Source organism: Protobothrops mucrosquamatus, unplaced genomic scaffold (assembly GCF_001527695.2).
Source record: "Protobothrops mucrosquamatus isolate PMUCROS unplaced genomic scaffold, P.Mucros_1.0 scaffold622, whole genome shotgun sequence".
Classification (NCBI taxonomy): Eukaryota; Metazoa; Chordata; class Lepidosauria; order Squamata; family Viperidae; genus Protobothrops; species Protobothrops mucrosquamatus.
In genome coordinates this window covers 287,834-310,363 of record NW_015386918.1, presented here as the reverse complement: position 1 = coordinate 310,363, position 22,530 = coordinate 287,834, and positions in this window count along the sequence as shown.

The following is a 22,530-nucleotide window of genomic DNA, read 5'->3' as shown; positions in this document are numbered from 1 at the left end:
TGTTTACTATGTAACACACTGTTTTTTGGGGGAGCTGGAGGAGAAACTGATGACATGCTGACTTAAAAATTAGCTTTTGATGTCCCTAATTTCTGTTGTTTCATATGTACAAAGAGCCAAACATCTAGACACTTCACAGAGTTGCAGAAGTATTCTTTTAAAAATCAGATGTGCTTCCTCAATGATTTCAGACATACTGATATCACTTCTGGCTACATGGCACATGGAAGAAAGATAAAGGATCTCACTGAAACTTATTGGGTCATCTGAAGAAGCCAACATTTTTGGTCTGTGAAAGGTATCCACTTTAAAAAAGCCTCAAAACTTGGTTTACAATAAAACGGCAGAAGGAACTTATATTCACTAACTGACTATTTGGCTAAGTATGCTGTGCAAACACTGTCTGTATTTCTTCAATAAATCCTATACCAGAGAAATGTATATGTCAAATAATAGAATGATTTGCATATAGGAACTCTGGATGCATGAAATATAATGGACATTCCTTACTTCTTTCAATAGTTGTTGGATTAACAGCTGGAAACCTCTGGCAGGCCAAATGCAATAGTATAACTCAGGGCTCCCCAACCCTGGTCCTTGGACCAGAACTGGACTGTGGCATGCCAGCAACTGGTCTGCACAAACAAGCAAACGCCCATCTGTGAGAAGCAGGCAGCACACAGAACCATGCACCCTCCGGTCTGCAGAAAAATCTTTCTCCATGGAACCGGTCACTGGTGCCTAAAAAGTTGGGGACCTCTGATATAACTAAACAGAGAATCAACAAGGAGCGTTATTTCTGGAAATGAAACGACATAAGAAGGAATAGCCAGAGTCTTGCATATACACTTTTAACATCTCCACATTTTGGTTATCATACTTAAAAAGGCTTTGTACAATTTGAGCAAGATGCTATTATGTGATGATCACTTCCTGTTTTATCAAAGTTGATGAATAGTGCAAAGCTATAAGTTTTTAAACTCACATGCGTGTTGAAAGATCACTTTGGAAGTTTGAAGTGGAGAAGTTTTGAAGAGAAAGAACACCCATGGGGATGAATTCCTCTTTCCACCTCCTGGTTCAATAACTTTAATGTGGCAGCAAGCACGACACTCATTGTGTCTCGCTGTATGTCAGAGATGCAGAAATGGCTGCTCCTGGCAATCTCCTGTGATGATGGACTGAGAAATGCAGCCAGGCATTCCCAGCCATTGTAAGCTTGAGAGCGAGCGAGTGAAGAGGCTGCAGACATAATGACAAATCAGTTTCTGAGACTGATGGAAAAATAGAGCAATGTGATAGAAGACAGGCAGCCTAATCTCCTTTAGAGGAGATTAACAGATGAGCATCTTCAGTGCTAGCAATTCCAAGGTAATATTCACCAAATTATCGGCACAGAGAAAGAGAATATTCTTTTGAACAACATCTCATCACAGACTAATATCTCACCCAACAACAGGCAGAAGCCTATTGGCAGTGATATGTGTTTGAATATTTTCTTTATCTGCCGATCAGTTCCTTCTGATGTGGCTAAAACAATGAGACGCAACCGAAGTACAAATACAAAACGTAGACAATTTCAGTCTGAACGAAGAGCTTCTGTGCTATTTAATCTTACTAATGAAAGAAAGAAATCTATATTTAAGCATGTCTGGGAAACAAATGTAACAATACAATGTCATTTCCTTTTGCCTCACCTCAGTCCTTTTGCTGTCATTGCTTTGGCTGCTGACATCGCGATGAAAGGGAGGAAGAAAAATGTGAGATGTGAGGAGAAAAAAGGGGGAATTCTTGCATTAAGAAGAATTAATCTCTGTGAGGTCCCCATAGTTATCAGTGCAAAATTAAGAATGTATGCAGCTTATGAATCACAAGGGCTGGCTATTGCAAACAAATTTAGACATCTTAAGGATTTCTTTCTTTTTTTTCCTGTGCATCCTCCACTTATCTCCATAACTAACTTGGACCAAATTGGTATCAAGTTTGGAAGGAGAATTTAGATATGTAAAGTCAATATTTTAACCGTTGCAATATGTAGGAATAAAGGAATGCAGAAAAGAAAAATAAATGTAAAAAACCTCCAATAAATAAAACATTGTAACCTATATAACAGTGGTGGCGAACCTATGGCACGGGTGCCAGAGGCGGCGCTCAGAGCCCTCTCTGTGGGCATGCATGCCGTCGCCCCCAGTCCTAGGCCTTCAGCTGGGTTTTATAAAACCTTTTCGCTTTAGGCCTCTGCTGCCATGTGCAAAAAAAAAAAAAAAGGTTCAATCAGTCAATTTCAACTTCTTGCAGGAAAAAAAAAGATCTTGCAAAGTTGGAATTGATTGATTGAACTTTTTAGTCCCACCCAGTCTGCCGTTACCATCGCAGCCACATCCACCCAATGGGCCACGCCCACCCAATTGGCCACACCCAGCCAATGGGGCCACACCCACCCGGCAATCGACGATGCATAAGTAGGTTTTGGGTTGCAGTTTGGGCACTCAGTCTCTAAAAGGTTCGCCATCACTGCTATATAACATACCAGCTCATTTTTTAAAGACAGTATTAGAGTTTGACCACAGGTGAGCATATTAATCAATCTGTTCATTATGTTGACAGCCAATTCATAAGTTGAGAGAATTTTTTTTCCAAGACTGCAAATCCAGGGAGATATTAGATTTCCATTATATCAAAATAATCTTTATTGATATATCCCAAGGTCAATAAATTCATAATTTTGCATATATTGGTACAATTTCAATATATAATCAAAAACTTCAACTCATATTATTTCTTTTTTTTTTTGTAAAAATCTTATTAAGAAATTTATGTGTGCCAAACTGAAAGGGGATGATAGCATGGCAAGCCTGTATTATAAGTGTAGGTGTTCAATCTATAATTTTACATTTTTGATAAAATGAATTTGACAACTAATATTTTAAAAGATTCAGCTACCCAATAAGAGAATAATTTTGGTTGAATTAATTTCATAAGATTCTGCCAAAGTATTCAATTTTCTTTAAGAGTTGATTTTTGAGCATGTGATACTCTAACTTTTTGTTCCAAAATTCTTGCAAAATAATATCAACTTTTATAGTTTTAATTTACTGAAAAAAAGAATATTTTCAATCATCCAACTCATCTTACAGTCCTGATAATAATTCAAATGCTGTAATTGGTTCCAGTGAAATTGTACAATTCAAAGAGGCTTTAATTGCATCTACAACAATTTTCTGTATCAAGACAATTTAAATTCTCTTGCAATGATTCAAATTTAAAAATGTAATTGGCTATAACCTGATATGAAGTATAAATAAACTTACTAGCAAACAGATGCCTAAATTCTTAAATAATAATAATGTGGTAAATTTCAAATTGGGATTATCTCAAGTATAAATTTATCAAATGAATAGTTGTTTAAAAGATGTATCTATCCTTACAACTTCCTAATATGAATTGCAGCCTTCCACAGAAATGGAACATGATATAACTAAAACAAAAACTGCCATAGTTTTCTAATTATACCTTCAATAATTTTTAAGCTTTACAATTTGAATCTAACAAAGAAATAAAAATCAAAATATGCACCTAATGATAAAATTTAAAAACTTTAATTTTGATAAAAAATTAGAGTTTTGTCCTTCCTTCAAAAACCTCTATCTCATAAATCCCTCATTATATCTCATAAATCCCTCAAAAATATTTTAAATACATTAATTTAGATTTAGATTTAGATCTATAAATTACATTAAATAAATAATAAATTTAATAATAATTTAATCTATCAAATTGATTAAAGGAACATAATTTACTATTGTTTAGGGATGAATAGCAATTGATAATTCAGGAGTGTAAGTGAGCCATTGATGAGGAATGGGAAGGTATATGCATATGAAAATATGTACAAGTTAAGCAAATGTTTGTAAATTACTGCATTTTCCAAAGGGGGGAAAATAATGTAATACTAAATTTAAGATATATGTGCAAATGTAATATTAAACAGAAAGTTCCTGTAGTAATTATATTTTCATAAAATCCACAGTGATCATTTCATTTTAAAGGTAAATTGTTTGGACAAATTCAAATCTTTTCAGTAAATGTTACAGAACTTATTTTTTTGACATTACTTCGTTTAGCAAATTGCATGTGCTTTACTTTCTTAAATTTTAGGGATTTTTTACTGGAAGTTTCTCATCTGAGGAAAGCAGGATAAAAATACAACTATATATTTTAAACAGTGAAAGGTAGAGAGAGATTAAAAACACAGTGATACAAATACAAAGTAAGCATTTTGAGTTTTATAATGTTTGCCAGAATCTCAGAATTTTTATAGGTGATAGGCAGTGAAATAAAAATACATTTTCTTTCCAAAATTGGCTTGTCAGCATTTAAAGTTATGGGTTTTGTTTTGTTTTTGTTTTAAAAAAAGTCTGAGGACTATGCAGTACAACAGAATATTCGTTCTTCCTTCTTTGAGGAGCTGGAATATTTTCCCATACTGCTGCTGCTGAAATTGTTTTCTTAGGGATCAGCTAGCTTTGGTAACTATTTCTGATGTGATGTCAAAGGTTAAGAAGTATAGTATCAGATGTCAGTGTCCACAGATTCTTCTCACAGTTCTTTTCCCACCCAAAAAATTATGCTTAGGGGCTTCAGGTGTAGTTGACTCTCATTTCAAAGCATTTCAGAAATGGATTTAAATAAGTTTTTAACTGCATTCACCAATCAGGTTTTTTTGTGGTCAACATGACTAATAAAAATTAACTTTCTGAGCATTATAATGATGATTTTAATATTTTTAAGAGTTGGAAGGGACCTTGGAGGTCTTCTAGTCCAACCTCCTGCTCAGTCAGGAAACCCTATACCATTTTAGACAAATGGTTGTTCAATCTTTTCTTTAAAACCTTCAGTGTTGGAAAATCCACAACTTCTGAAGGCAAGACTTTCCACTGATTAATTGTTCTAATTGTCAGGAAATTTCTCCTTAATTCTAGCTTGGTTCTCTCCTTGATTAGTTTCTATCCATTGCTTCTTGTTCTGCCTTCAACTGCTTTGGAAAATAGGTTGAACCCCTCTAATTTGTGACAGTCCCTTAGATATTGGAACACTACTATCATGTCACCCTTAGTCCTTGTTTTCATTAGACTAGACATATACAATTCCTGCAACAGTTCTTTGTATGTTTTAGCCTCCAGCCCTCTAATCATCTTTGTGGCTCTTCTCTTCACTCTTTTAGAGTCTCAACAGCATTTTTATATCATGGCGGCCAAAACTGGATGCAGTACTCCAAGGGTTTTATACTGTATATAAGCTGCCCAGAGTCATTGGATATGAGATGGGTGACAAATAAATTTTATAAATAAATAAATTACAGTTATCAGTAAGAGCATTTGCTTCTGATATCAGTAGAATTAAATGTTGTCATCAAGTCATAAATCCATGTGTATTTGCATTTAATTCTGCTTTAGCAGTAATTGATTTCTCTGAAAAATAGTTTGTTTATTTATATTTATTAATCAGATGTATATAGCTATTCATTTTACCAAGGGAGATTTTTGGCAGCAATACGGAAACCCAAGCATGGACTATGCCATTTGCTATGCCTACTGTAATAATGAAAAAATTGGCCTCTCTCAACATTATCTTGGGACACATATATTCACCTTTATTCATTGGCATCTCTGTTAACAATGTTCAGAGATGGAGTGACATATACTATTAAATAAGTACACAATCAAGTTCTTCACATGGGTATTTTCACACCATTGTAATTGACTGGGATTGATCACAATTAATTATGATGAATTCATAGTTGGAAGGAACAGAGCAGTTAGATAGGATCCTCTAGTGCACAGCTGGAAGTAATTTTTCTAGACAAAGTAGAATTATGGTAAATTGCTGAAATATGATCATACTCCATAGTACTTGATAGAAAGAGGAAGCAACTAAGGGCACTAGAATGAAGATATAGTGAACATCTGAACTTATAGCTGACAAGATTTCAACTTCTGCAGCAGAATAATTAAGCAAGACCTAGAAAAGATAACTTGCACATTCCTTTTAACTTTACTCGGCATGATTTGCAACTGAGTTCTTTCTCTGAGGGTGTCTTGCATTCTGAATGGTGTATCAGGTCCCTTGGACCAATTTGTGTTACCTGTTCTCAATTACTTTTTGGATTAAATTATTGCCACTGAGCCTTAAGAATGACCTGGCTACAAAGAATGAAATATGCTATCTGTAATTAGCTATTAATCTTGCACAAACTTTAACATGCTTCCCTTTCCTTTACTGTTGCACGACTAGACTATGTCATAGCAACAGAAATAATAAAACTAAACACATTAGGGGAGAGGTTACTTGTAGTTGTGCTGCACCAATAGCTAGAGAGTTACGAGATGTAAGCATTTATTATAGAAATATAAATATTTTAAAACAGAATTTCAACCTGTATATCTGTAGACTATTTTTATAAGATATGATGTACAATCTCCTGTGCTGATCACAATCCTCCTAAGGATTCCTACATTTGCAAACTCCCTGAGTAGATCTACCATACAGATGTTAAACAAATTCCAAATCTGATATGGTCAAGGACAATCGGTAACACAATGTTATACTTTGAGGCCACCCTTAAATGTTATGCGGCGTCAGAGCATCAAATATTAGGCCCATCTGGAAACAATCTGAAATAAATTTAAGTATACATACAAGTTTACATGGAACCCATGCACCATATATTGAGTACACAATTAAGTCTGCACAAAATTACTTTTACTGGATTCCCAGTTGTGTTTTAACACCAGGCCTTTATGGACACATTAACTAAAGAATTGTGTAGCTTTTAAGACTACCAGGTATCCCACCACAATTTCTGTGGATATTTACTTCTATGGAATTCATGACTTCATGCTAGATAAAACATCTTCTGTGTCTATTATATAATCATTCTTGAGAATTGTGGTGATTTCCATATTTCAATGTGATTAACACAAATGAAGGCATATCAGGGCTCACATTGCCTATATATTAAGCTACATCTTTTGTCTCTCCTCAGCTCTGAACAGTATAATTCTCTAAGGGTAGAAAGATACCCTCTACATAAACTGAGTACATTGTGTTGGATCAATCAATATAGCATGCTTTGACTTGGAATAAAAATTTGACAGACTTGGAGTAGCATCCCAGATATATTGTGTGCAAGATTCACAGATATGAGGAAAAGCAAAGGTTCAGGAGCTGAAAGAAGGTGAGAGAAACATTTGTTGGGCTTATTCTCATTGCATTTCAGTCCTGTAACTAAGCAAATAGAATCCCATTTTTTCAAAGATTAGATTTTAAAATAGTGGATCGATGACTACATAATAAAATCTCTGTTTGTGAGTATATGTTATATGCCACTTTGATCAGTGAGTTGTTTTCTGTGATACAGATATTTGCCCGCTCATTGTCTTTACCCTTTGATAATAGTTGTTTTTTTTCACACTTGAATTACTAAATATCACATAGGGGCATATACAGAGGAATCAAAATAAGCTAGTATTAGAGATAGTGTACTTGGATAGAGCTATTGTACCCAGGCTGCAAAGATCTGGATAACTATTTGATTGCAAAGAAATAGCAAGAGCTCTTATCTATGGTTTGGTTCATTTTTGCAATCTGGCTACAACAAGTCTCTGCTGCATGGATTATATTGTAATTCTAGTTTATTTATTTTAAAATACGCTTTTAACGATTGTAGATTTTAAATCAACTAATATAGAACAAAGTTTTAATATTTGAAAAATCACCATCAATCAGTTGCAAAAGGCAGCTTATATCCTGTGATGATACCTTTAATATCATCAAACAACATCTCTGGATTTTTGGAAAGGAGTTGATAACTGAATAAAAATGCTAAATTCACTCTGAACATCTGGCTGACCGTGCAATGAACTCCAGGGATACCTGCTTGTCATGGGGAAGGAGATTGTGATGTTCTGATGAGATTGAAGCTATGCTATGGTAGTGCATTCTACCAGAAGGGTCACCCATGCTAGACAGATCTCCCTTCCACTGAGATGAAGTGTATCCACCAACACATTTAATATGGCAAGAATACAGAAAAAGAATCTCATACTAGTTCATCCATCACCTGAGTCGACAAGGACTGATTCAGATATTAGAGTTCCTGGGCATCTGTTGATAAGTGAGGAACAGGAGCTATAGATGGCCAGCCAGGGCTTACTGCAGTAGTATTACTGAAAGAACAACCATCACAGATAAGACAAACATATACTGTGTTTTTAAAAAAATCACACCATTATGACCTGCTAAATTGGAACCAACAAGCAGTGCTACTTAAAGCAAATGTTCGAATGTTGGAAAAGTATTTATCCAAACATATTTGCTTTATTTGGATGATCTGAATTTTTATAGAAAATTATGAAATCTAGTAACTGTCAAATGCAGTAAGAATTTTTAGAAGAAATATAACAATGGAATTTGGCTTAGAGAAATGTGCTTCTCTAAATTGGAGTAAAATCACAAAACAGTAGTGGAATTATAATGTGGAATGGCCAAACCACCAAAAGCCATTAGGATGAAGCCTACAAGTATCTAGGCATTTATAGTTGGATAACATCAGGCGTGGACATGTTTAAAATGTGATTGGTATAGAACTAGACAACCTGTGCCCTGTTGAGTCATTGTTTCAGAAATCCTTTCTTACCTAAGCAGACCCTCTCTTTAATTTCAAGTTGAAAATGCTTTTCCTGAGATATTATTAAGATGTCTAGAACATTCCAAAATTGCACAGGACATAGATTACACATGCAAGAGTAGTCCCCAACCATTTCTTTAATTTCCCATTTCCCCGTTTTACTTATCTTTGTTCATTTGGCTGAAAACACTTACAAGCCAATAACAAAAGCATATACAGCTTAATGATAGTAATTGGGACCTGGAACACCAGTGCTAAATGTGATCATAAAGTGCAACATCACTGACTATGTTAACTTACAGTAGCAGTTGTAGCAGTCCTAGTTGCTGTTGTTGGGTGAATTCCACATAATCTAAGTAACCTGCATGATTGCTATTTGCATTCTTCTGACAGCTTCCCCATTGACTTTGCTTGTCATAAGCTGGCAGTGAAGGTTGCACATGGCAATCATATGACTGTGGGACACTGCATCATTGTACTTGCTAGCTAGTTGCCCAGTGCCAAAATTGGGATCATAAAAATGCAGGGATGCTTTGATGGCCACACCTACAAGGACCAGCCATAAGTCTACCTAAGTCAATGCCATTGTAACTTTGAATGGTCACTGAACAACTAGTCATTCAGTGAGGATCACCATACCTGTATTATGTTATTAGGACTTTTGACCTTTCAAAAGATTTTAATCCAAGTAGGTCTCACCAATTAACTATAGTTGCAGAAGGATTTATTAGAACAGAGAAAGATAGGAAGGAAACTAGTGAAAGTCTTTTTTCTATGTAAATTTTCACATCAAAGGTAAGGTCTTTGTAATGGTTTTATTTTTGTCTTCACTTCACTTTTTTTTACAATCATATTATCAAGTTCTTTTTCTTTTTAATGGGTAGGCTGAACCAATGACATAGAGCATATTATAGCTAGACATTAAAGGCATTCATAATTTATGTTTCAAGTGAGGCTAAAATTGTTCCTATTGTCATTCTTGGCATAGAAATAATTTAAGTTATGACTTTGTTAAATGCCGATTAGTAGGAGGCAACTATTCCTCTCCCTGAGCTACCTGTATTGCTTTCTTTTTGTTTTGCTTTATTTAAAAAAATGGACTCCTGCTTGTTCCAAATCCATTAAACATGTCATGGAAGTTTTATTTAAGTTTTATATCATTTGATTTTTCTCTAGTGGGTTCCTTTAATTATGATAATTATACATTTATTTTTATCCGATAAAATTTAGATATAAGTGAATAGATGCTGGTTGCACTTTCATGTCTAAGTAATGACAAGTTTAGCATTCTGATTTTCAATAGCTGTGAATGTCTATATTGATTGCATTTAAACTGCCCAGAGGTTGCTGGGAAGAGCTACAATCTGTGAGTTAAGAAGGAGGAGGGTGGAGGAGAAAGTAGCTGAGCCCCTGCTGATTGGACCTCCATTGCATTTAAACTGCCCAGAGGTTGCTGGGAAGAGCTACAATCTGTGAGTTAAGAAGGAGGAGGGTGGAGGAGGAAAGTAGCGACCTGCGTGCCTAATGGTGCACGAATCATATAACTAAAATCATATAACTAAAAATCATATAACTAAAAATCAAAAACAGCAGCGGTACATTCAGGGCAAGTGAGTCTGAGATTCATTTCATCTCAGAATGTCTGGCTTAGTTCAAAACACTTGTTTTGCAGCTGTTTTTCACAGTACTCTTTTCAAACTTGGAAACTGTCCTATTTGTAAACGAATCACTAGTCTACAAGGAGATTATTTATCTAGGGTCTGTAATCTGTGCTCTTCAGGCAGAAATTAGGTGTCCAGTTCAGCCCTTCTACTCTATTGAGCCTCCGCGCTATCAGCCCCCTCTACCACAAAGATCCTGCAGGAGAAGGGCAGTGTGGACAACCGTGGGATCTGACAGGGTGAGAGCTGTGAACCATAAACACAAAGCTTTCGCTGTGTCCCTGCACAACAGATACAGTGCCCTTGCTGACCTTAATAGGGACATTAAGGAGACAAGTCAAGATAGTTGTGATGATAACTCAAATAAGCAGGGGATCGTGGTCCAAGATGAAGAACTTGTTTTTGACAGGGAGAAGTGCGAATCAAGTATTACACATCAGTCATGCAAGAAGAGCAAGGCATCCAAAAAGAGAAGCCACCTTCTGGTTGGTGATTCAATTATAAGAGATGTAAATTTAGGAAAGGACACAGAGGTTTCGAAAGAGGTCAGGTGTCTTCTAGGTGCTACTGCCAGTAAGGACAAGAAGCATATTTTTAAAATAGTCAAGACTGCCAGCAAGGACTGTGATGTGGATGCTATTGTACATCTTGGCACTAACGATCTTTCCCAAAAAGATGTACTCTCTGTGAAGAATAATTTCCAGAGCTTGGGGAAGGAACTTAGCAGGATAGGCTGTAGGCTTACTTTTTCAGAAGTTTTACTAGTGTATAAGGAGCAAAATGGAAAAGGCCAACGTATAGCAGAATTCAATATGTGGCTAAAGGAGTGGTGTAAAGGCAAAGGCTTTGGTTATATTAGTCCCGATGTCTGCAGCTGGTCCAATGAAAAAATGTACAAAAGAGATGGTTTGCATCCATCTAAGAAAGGGACTGAGTTACTTGGCAATAAATTCCTAGATTTTCTGGAGGAATATTTAAACTAAACAATGGATACAGTGAGTTAATTGATACAGAACATCCCTGTCTCCGGCAATCAAAAAATTATAGGGTTAGCAGTGGATGTAACATAGATGTGTGTGTGGACAAGAATATCAATCTTGCTGTCAAGCAAAATCAAGCTTTTAATAATGAGTGCCACACAAAGTGTGCTAACCAAACAGGTGGTAAGAAAATAGGGGAACTCAGGCACCACACAGGTTATGTAGAAAGTAAACACAGGGTCAGTCATAAAAGACTCAAATGTCTATACACCAATGCACAGAGTATGAACAGTAAACAGGGTGAACTAGAAATTCAGGTAAATGAAGGCAGATATGGTATTGTTGCCATTATTGTATTCTTTGACCAAGTGACAAAATTAGTGGACCAGAGGAATGCTGTGGATATAATTTACTTGGACTTTAGTAAGGCATTTGATAAAGTAGATCACAACCTACTACTCAATAAGATAAAAAAATGTGGGTTATACAGCATCACCACCAGATGGATTCGTAGCTGGCTGACCAGCCATACTCAGCGTGTGGTCCTCAATGGAACCACATCTACATGGAGGGAAGTGTGTAGTGGGGTGCCCCAGTGCTCTGTTCTGGGCCCAGTGCTCTTCAACATCTTCATCAACAATTTGGACGAGGGGATAGATGGGGAAACTCATCAAATTTGCAGACGACACCAAGCTGGCAGGAATAGCCAATACTCCAGAAGATATGCTTAAAATACAGGAAGACCTGGACAGACTTGAACACTGGGCTCTGTCTAACAAAATGAAATTCAATGGTGAAAAAAGTAAGGTTTTATATTTAGGCAAGAAAAACCAAATGTATAGGTATAGTATAGCTGGTACCTTGGTCAATAGTAGCAACTGTGAGAGGGATTTCGGAGTCCTAGTGGACAATCACTTAAATATGAGCCAGCAGTGTGCTGCCAAAAAACTAACACAGTGTTAGGCTGTATTAACAGAGGGATAGAATCAAGATCACGTGAAGTATTAATACCACTTTACAATGCCTTGGTAAGGCCACATCAGTTTTGGTCACCACGATGTAAAAAAGATGTTGAGACTCTAGAACAGTGATGGTGAACATTTTAGACACTGAGTGCCCAAAAACCACCCCCACCCCTGCCCCACCCATCCCCATCCTGTCCCTGCCCTGCCCACCCACAGTGTCACCTACCGCCTCCACAGCCCACTGCAGCAGATCGCCCAGGCAGCCCTGCAGCACCATGGTGGCCATGCCCTCCTTCTGCACCTTGCAGCATCATCTGTGTGCAATGGGGCATGAGGGCGGAGTCTTGTCCCTGCTGCCTGGCTGCCATGTCCTTGGCTGCGCTGCTCCCCGCAGACCATGCCTGGGGGCGACTCTCTTCTGGGGGGCTGCTGATGAGGATGGGGCCATGAGGGGAGGCGGGGCTGGGGTGACGGCACGTGTGCTCACAAAGAGGGCTCTGAGTGCCGCCTCTGGCATGTGTGCCATAGGTTTGCCACTCTTTCTACTGTTCTAGAAAGAGTATAGAGAAGAGCAATAAAGATGATTAGGGGACTGGAGGCTAAAACATAAAAGGAATGGTTGCTGGAATTGGGTATGTCTAATTTAATGAAAAGAAGGACTAGGGGTGACATGATAGCAGTATTCCAATATCTCAGGGGCTGCCACAAAGAAGAGGGAGTCAAGCTATTCTCCAAAGGGCCTGAAGGCAGGACAAGAAGCAATGGATGGAAACTAATCAAGGAGAAAAACAACCTAGAACTAAGGAGAAACTTCCTGACAGTTAGAACAATTAACCAGTGGAACAACCTACCTCCAGAATCAGTGAATGCTCCAACACTGGAAGTTTTTAACAAGAGATTGGACAGCCATTTGTCTGAAATGGTATAGGGTTTCCTGCCTGAGCAGGGGGTTGGAGTAGATGACCTCCAAGGTCCTTCCAACTTTATTATTATTATTATTATTATTATTATTATTATTATTATTATTATTATTATTATTGTTGTTGTTGTTGTTGTTGTTGTTGTTGTTGTTGTTGTTAAAGGCATGCATAATTTTTTCATATCTTCTGAGATGTGTAGGAAATACAGTCTTTTGTGGGAGAAACCATTATCTTTGTGGGTAGTTTTAAATTAATAAACCTTGCAAAATCTTTTCAAATCTTTGCATGCTCTAAAACAGCTGAGGATATGTTAATATGGGGTGAAAAGGGTTTGGGATTGTATATGCAAGTGCTTTCCTACTTTAACCTGGCTTACTATATGCAGCTTTTTTTTCATTTAAACTAACTGGACCATTTCTTTGGTGTCAGAAGCGCTATTTAAGGCAGAGGTCCCCAACCTTTTGAGCACCAGGGACTGGTTCCATGGAGACAGATTTTTCTGCGCACAAAAGGGTGTGTGGTATTGTGTGCTGCCTGCATCTCACGGATGGAGCTTTGCTTGTTTGTGTGGACTGGTTGCTGGCATGTCACGGCCCGGTACTGGTCCACAGCCCGGGGGTTGGGGACCCCTGTTTTAAGGCACTTCTGGGTTGAAAGGATTATCTGGTGACATTATCATTGCCCCGAGGATCCCCCTGAGGGCTCCTTATAGCAGAAACCCATTAGATCTGGCAGAGAGGGCATGCCACAGATCCTATCTGCCAGCGACCTACATTTGGTAGGTCCTAAGCAGCAGGACTTCTTTGCTGTGGCACCTTTTTTATGGAACATTCTCCCCCACCCCCAGAGTTTAGCTAATTCCATTCCTGTTGATATTTAAGAAGTCCCTCAGGACATGGTTACGCCATTATGTTTGTGGGTTCTGGGAATCAGAGACCTGGTTCAGTGGCTCCACTATTGAGATGGATGTAGTCATTATCTGTCTCTTGGGCTTTGTATATATTTCTAAACATCTCTATTTTAATGCTATTTTTTCTATTTTTAAATCTCTGCTTTTAAATATGTATTCTTTTTTTAGTGATAATTGTATCCTGCCATAGTCACTTCTCGTGAGATGGGTGGCTATATAAATTTGATAAATAAATAATTAAATATGCAGTTAAAATACTTATAGATTCCAGTTGAGTCCTTGACTTTCCATGAGAGCTCTTGAAGACAGTTTGATTCCTAGAAAGAAAGAATTATTGCAATATCCTGGGTGTAACCCTTGATAGCTCTTCACAATTCTACTGATGAATTATAACACCACTCCCAGAAATTAAAGCGCAAACTCTACCAGAATATAAGCTTTAACCATAAGTGGAATTCCCTAATTAATTGTTCCCTGAGATACACTATAGCTTATAAACTCTATTATAGCTAATATGTGTTATATCACAACTGACGGGATGAAATTCCAGCAAATCCTAAAGATATCTTCTCCATCAGGATCCCCAACCTGTGAGCCATGGCCCACTAGTAGGCAGTGAGGGGATTGCAACTGGGCCATGGAAATGGTTGGCGAGCACGCACATGCACAGCCTCATTTGCATGAGCAGTGGGCAAGTTCATGTGCATGTGCTCCATTCGCATGCACGCCTCTTGTGCAAATGGAGCTGCATGCGAATGGGCGTGCTTACCTCCCACTCGTGCGAAACTATCCCCTCTCCCCCTAGCCAGTCTGCAAAGCTGGAAACATTGGGGAACTCTGTTCTATATTAATCTGAGTATCATCCATCCTTAAAATGTTCCTTTCTGTTTCTTCATAAATTATGGTGAGCATCCTGAAATTTCATGCCAGTTTCTCTAAAGTAAAAAGGGCATTGTGGCTTACGTATAATTTTTCCCACCTGCACACATTGTATTGCAGCACAAATTACTTAAGTTGAGGTAATGTTTTAATTTAAAAATATGTAGGGCAGGGAAGACATTCTTCACTCTCTGGTGGCTTGCTGAAAAATAAATTCAGAAAGGTACCATGCAGCTTGAAATCTTAGCAGAAAGTTTTCACTGCTGCCAGTAAGAGGCTGGAGTGACACCCAGTTAAACAAATAGTGCAGAACTTTCTATCTGGCATGTGGGTGGCCATAAAATTTAGTAACTTATGCAAACGCCTATATCTGCTTAGCTTTCAGGCCTGTTTTAAATGAGATCTTTTTAATTTGCTTGTAAGATATTGAGAGCTTTATTACCCGGTCCAGTTGCCTTTGATCCTGGTCTTTGGTTTCCTTCAAACAGAAATGTCTATATACACCAGAGTGAATGATGTTTACATGATGCGGTCAAAATGTTCTTTAATCCATGTTTGATTTTTAAGATGAAATAGGAAATATGATTGGTAGCACTGAGATGTTAAAGAGTTCACTCGTCAATACAATTTATTTTAGTTCGAGTGAATATAGTAGCCCAAGTGGTTTCACGAAAATCAATATTTTTATTGATAGGACATAACTTTATTATCTATATTGAGGAGAGAGTCTAGCAGTGCTTATTCTCCTCCCTTCAGTAGATAGGTAGGTACCTATCTACTGCTAGAGCATGTATGTAGATCTCTATACTGTAGAGTAATTTGAGAAACAGCTTGCCTAATATATACAGTACAGATAATTGCTAATGTCAAGGAAATCTTTATATGTGTATGTGTAGTGTATGTATATATGTATCTATGAACTGGAAGTGAAGTAGGCTGCATTTAAATCTAACAGATAATAGCACCTTCTTGTTTTAGACTGATACTTTTAACTAGTATGGCTCAAATTTATGTTTTCCAAGAAGAAATGTCTATTTGTCTTACTGTTGAAATTCTGGATGCAAATATAACATGAAATCTGCTGTCCATATATCAAAAGCTAACCTATTTAAATCTACATAGTATCCCGCCTTAGTATGTTCATATACTTTTTTTTTTATTGGTGTCTTCTTCCTTCATCTTCCTTGTTTTGTTTTCTTGACTGAATATCCAGCCTCTAGAACTATTTTGCAGTCCTGGAAAGGTTGCTTACTAGCTTATGATGCTTTAGTCAATCTTTGTGAAAAGGAGTGAACTAGTGTGGACTTTGAGTTCTTGTAATGGGTCTGCATATCTTCCAGCCATTTTTGACAGCAGGATTTGACATAAGCTATATTTTTTCCTGATCTCATCATAGGCTGATCTCATCATAACAACATGTTTAAATGTCAGTTTCAATGATGTGAGCAAAGGTGGAGAGGAAAGTTAAAAAACTACCATTTCAGTTAACTTGCCTCAAATAATATCACAGAACCAAGCATTGATTTTGACAGGCAAATACACCACTCCCGGATATTTATATTATGGAGAGAACAAAATGCTTTTAAAAATCATTTCACAATATTACTTCCACCAATGTATTCATAAATGTACATGCAATATGTAACACTTTAGGCTCTGAAATTTAAGCTTGGCAATATGTACACTACAGCTTAAATGGGAGGCAATCCTTCCCTAAAAAGCAGCTTATCCAGAAGCACCTCTTTTCATATCTTTTAGGTATTCAAATACATGATTCCTCCCCCATCTGTGAGTGAATCTAAAGATATATTCATTGGACCTTCCCTTACACTGTATCTATAGCACCATCTACTCCACGAGATGAAATGAATGTTGAAGCATGGACATATTGCACAATTCTGATGGTCCAAACAGTTCATTTATATGGGAAGCTTACTACCCACTTGAAACCTCCTCTTCATAGTATGGAAAATAGTAAGGATGAGAATTGCATGGAGGAGGTGTGATTGAGGTGTTAACATTAATGATAGCTAACATCAGATGGTTCACAGAAGTATTACTAGGTGTGATTCCTGATTTATATGCCTAGATTAGACAGCATTCAAAATTATATACATGCCTGAATATAGAATAGATTAGAGCTGAAAGAAACCTTGGAGGTCTTCTAGTCCAGCCCCCCACTGAAGCAGGAGAACCTATACCATCTCAGACAAGTGACTGTCCAGTCTCTTCTTAAAAATCTCCAGTGATGAAACACCCACGATTTATGAAGGCAAGCTGTTCCACTGGTTAATTGTCCTCACTGTTAGGAACTTTCTCCTTAATTCCAGGTTGCTTCTCTCTATGATCAGTTTCCAACCATTGTTTCTTGTCCTGCCTTCTAGTGCTTTGGAGAATAATTTGACCTCCTCTTTGTGGCAGCCTCTCAAATACTGGAATACTATCACCCCTATTTCTTCTTTTCTTTAGACTAGCCAAACCCAAATCCTGCAGCCGTTCTTCATATGTTTTAATCTTCAGGCCTTGGATCATCTTAGTTGCTCTTCTCTGAACTTTTTCAAGGGTCTCAACATCTTTTTTGTAGTATGGTGACCAAAATTGGTTGCAGTATTCCAGGTGTAGTCTCACTAGGGTTTTGTTTCCATTCAAAGGAAAGTAATAGTTGTTAGAATTTCACTGATGACATAATTTCATTCCAAATAAATTTGGGTAATGACTTATTAAACACTAAGCTTTGCCTTTGAAGTACTAACTACCAGAAAACTGACCATTGATGATAGGAAAACTCTGCTTACAAAGATAGACATTTTCAAGTTGACTTTGGAAACAGAAGCAAATGCCTAGTTAGATTGTAGATATAGGATTGTGTACTCTATGGTTCAGAACGTCTGACTGTTATAAAAGAAAAATAATTGCTAATGTCCTTGGCTAGGTCTCTGCTTTCTGACTGTAGCTTCTCTACAACTTTTCCAGGTAACAGCTACATACAAAGAGGTTTTTCTAAATTGCATTACTGTACTTTTCTAACCTTAGGGCTATTTTCAGGGCTTCACATTTTTATTTAGTCATTGAATTTTGGTGCCTGTCTAAGTGTATTAAAAATCTTTTAAGGAATACCTGGGAAATGTTTGCTGATATTTGAGCAACACTCTGTACTCCCAGCCAAAATGAGTGCCACCCTCTTTAAGAAAAATCTGCAGACAGATTTTAATTTGGTTCAAATTTGATAGCACCTATCAACTATATATGCTCTTTATCAATCACAGATACCATTTATTCCATTCCATTCCATTTTAATGGTATTTTTGAACCAGAAAAACTTGAATTGCATTTTTCTAATATATATATTAGACAGAAGCAATTAGTAACATCACGCACGCAGGCAAGGGAGGCAGGAGAAAGTTAACTACCGGTTTGAAGACTGTAATTAAGGCACAGCCCAACTGCCTGGGACCGGTGACGAGGTCCAGGAGCCGGGCGCAGATGATGGATGGCTTATAAAAGAGACTCTCTCATGGACTGGCACGTAACCCTGACGATGTCGGAAGNATATATATATATATATATATATATATATATATATATATATATATATATATATATATATATATATATATATATATATATATATATATATATATATATATATATGGTGTGCTATAATTTACCATTTACCTTTTAACCATTTGTATACATTTAAAAAAATTACCACTGTTTTTTAGATATTTCATTCACAAATGTAGATACATTTCTTGGGCAAATTTTTGAGTGGAGGGACTTGTAAATATATTTAGTTTGGAAAGTACTATACTAGAAGATGGCTTATACTTCAAGGACTAAAATATATCATGTCATATTCATAAAGAAGATACTGTCAGAGACTAAAATCTTGGTCTCTGTGGCAACAAATATTGTGTACCCTTTAAATGTGGACTCTTAGCTTATCTCTGGTATTCACTAAATTAACTGTAAAATACCCAAAGCTAATATTTTAGAATTTTCTGCTAAAGATTGTCTCTGAGTAGCTGCAGGAGTCTGCCATTAATCTCTTGAGTTACAGCTGCTCTATTCTGAACTGTAAAGATTTCACATATTTAATGGTCTCAATGCAAGTTGCATATTCCTTTGAATGACATTATGGTCTGCTTTCCAAACAATTGTGAGACTTGTTTGTTACAGCTATTTCTATAATAATACAGAGAGCTTGTTAATTTAAAAATTGACATATACAGATCATGGGTGAGGAAAACCAGCAGAGATAAGAATAACCATTCACTAATGAAGTATCCTGAGACAATTATTAATTTGCAGCAGCTAATTACTTTTCTTTAAACAAAACAATGTGAAAAATAGGAACCAAGGGATAAATTGCCTTCTAGAATGATAAAACTTGTTCTAATGCTGAAGTATTCAGTCCATGGTGACTCAAGGACATTTATTATGGTCTTGTCACTATGGGACTTTTTATAACATTTTATATGTCTAATACAGTGTAGCAATCGTCTTTAGACTTTTTTTTATTTAGATAATTTTTATTAAACTCATCAAAGTGTAAAATACACATAGTAGGAAAATGGGGAAAGGGAAAAGGGGAAGAGAGAAAACTATAGGATAAAGGGGAAAAGGAAAAAAACAACATTAGCTTCAGACTCTCCAGTGCAGTAGAATAAAAAACAATAATATTATAGTCTCAACTTTTTACTTTTGCATACTTAATACATACTAGCCATTTCTGTAGCAACAAACTGGTCTTATCAAAATCAAAGTTTTATTTTTTTTGTTTTGAACACAAAATCCAAATGTAGTTTTCAAGTAGAAACAAAGTTAGATGTGTACTTTTCTTTGATTAAAGCAGTTAATTTGGCCATCTCTGCTAATTCTATCAGTTTTTCCAGCCATTCATTCATTGTGGGAATTAATGTATCTTTTCATTTTTGGGCATAGAGAATTATCACAGCTGTCAACATATATAACATATATAAGCTACATTTTTTCCCAAGTTCCTGGTCCATTAAACGTAAAAGAAAAATCTCTGTTTTTTTAATATTCATTTTGAGAATCTCTGTATTAAAATATGAATCTTATCCCAATATCCTTTGCTTTGTCATCAGTCCATGAAAGATGATAAAAAGTTCCTTCTTTGCATTTATAGTTCAGCATATATTTGAAGCACCTTTATATATCTTTAATAATCTATTAGGTGTTAAACATCATCATTATATAATTTTATAGTTATAGTTCAATGTACAATTTAAATATTTCATCCATATGTTTTCCCATTGTTCAAGCATTGTTCAAATATTACATTTCATCCAAAATCCTTTATCCTCCTGTAACCACCATCTATCTACTCCTGATGTCTGAAGGCTGCAGTATCAATAGTCTTGGAAGTTTCAGAGCTTAAGAAAGCTGTTTTGCGTGGTGCTGCTCTCTGTATAATGCAGAATTGCTGCTTGTTTTTATTTATTAGATCTTTATCCTACCTTTTCTGAAGAATTTTTGAATGATATACAGTGTTCTTCATCTTGTTCTCCTTCTCTGATCTCAAGGTCTATGAAAAATTTAAGAACTTCTCATGTTCTAAATCTGAAATGTTGATAAAATCCAGAATTTGTGATATAAGCAATCCAAAATCTAATAACGATCACTTTCTGACAGGAATATTCCTCTCGAATGGTGAGTATATTTGATAAACTTAGGTGTTTTTCCTCTAACAATAATTTAGAAGATACCCACTCACCTAATCCCATTTAAGCAGAAATGCAACTGATAGTGAAGAATCTTTCCCATAACTACTATAAAAATAAAGACAAATATACGTGTCCCAAGATAATGTTTCAAGATCGAATCTGGATCTGTCACTGGTAAACCTATGGTCCCAGTGACTGACCCAAATTCAATTTTGCAGTAACTGCTATACTATTATTACTATTATAAAAACAACAACCTAGGACAAATCAAAACCATACAAATACATGTTATTTATCAAGTCCAATGCATTTAGGCCTCCAACAGCTTCAAATGCCATTGCTTTCTCTATTCTCTCAAATGGTTTCATTTGTCAAGGCTCAAAGTCCAATGTATATGCTGTTTGTTGTTTGAGTATAATATTTGCCACATAATTATTTCCAAGGTTATCCTTAAACTATACAGGTTTTAAAACTGTACCAGCACCAGCTTATGAAATCAATAGGGTGGTATAAAAGGTTATTGTATATTTTCTATTGTATATTTTCTATTGTATATTTTGTCTATGCAAGAATAAAACTGACATAAAATAAAACGTAACACTTTCTTTGCCTCCAATTTTCATTTCAGTTGCTGTGATTAAACATTGAAAATTTCTAGAAATTTTCCAGACCTTATTATGACAAATTTGAAAGCATACTATTTACATTTCTTGATCATTTGGAGATATGGTTAAAAAAAAGTGTTGATGACAGAACATTCCTGTGACTCCCTTGTATAACCAGTAATATACATCCCCATGAAGTTATTTAGAAAAAAATATATTTTTCCCCAACTAGTATTGTGAAAATATCAGTCTAAATATCCACATCACATTTATAAATATGAGAGAATGTCAGGGTACAAAAATGTTGGCAACAGCAATGAGCCTCTGGCTGATTTCCTTTCTCTTTACATCTCTACCTTGCCTTTTTATAAAGACTTATGTGTGATTGATCAGTTTAGATTTTCACATCCAAAGGCTGTGCTGTTTTAAAAGACTATGTCTTGAATAACAGTCTATACCAAATAAATACTTATTTCACATGAAAAAACCGTTCCCACAATTTGCTATTGGCAAAAAAAGGATATGATGTCTGCATTGCTGACATAATTCCAGCAAAATAGTTACTTGTCTTGGTGGCAGAAAGCTCACTTGTGTTTGAAGGTTAATTCTTTCCATTGATGTTTATAAAGTTTGTGCCAAGTCTATTTTCTAATTACTTTTGAAAAATCTGAGAAAAATATAAACAGGTGGCACACTGACTGACTCTGCTGAGGTGGAATTATGAGAGTGGTGGGCCAACACTGTTCCTGTTCGGTTACCTTTGACTTTCATATATCTTGACTTTCATATATCCGTAAAGAAAGACACTCTTCTTAGGTTCTAACAGAAATATGGAAGTTGGTTAAATGTTTAATAGCATCAGTAGTAGTTAGGTAACCTCAGACTTGAACTTTGGGACTGATGGACATATTTGACATATGAAAAGCAGTCATAAATACCCTTATGAAATAGCTAATACGGTGGGCATAACAAATCCCAAGCATTACATTAGATGATTAGCCTTCTAGGGTGTCACATACCATCTTATCTTTATTTTTCGCAGACTGGCACATTTCCAAAACTACGACTTTGGCACATTCATAAAAATATAGAAGAGGTTAAAAGCTGCATACTTAGTGTCTACTATGAAAATATCTCATAAAAATTGAATCAGTGATTCTTGTACTCAAAAGAGTTGTTCAGGACTAAATGCATTCTGGATTGTTGGATTAAAACATTTTCCAGAATATCA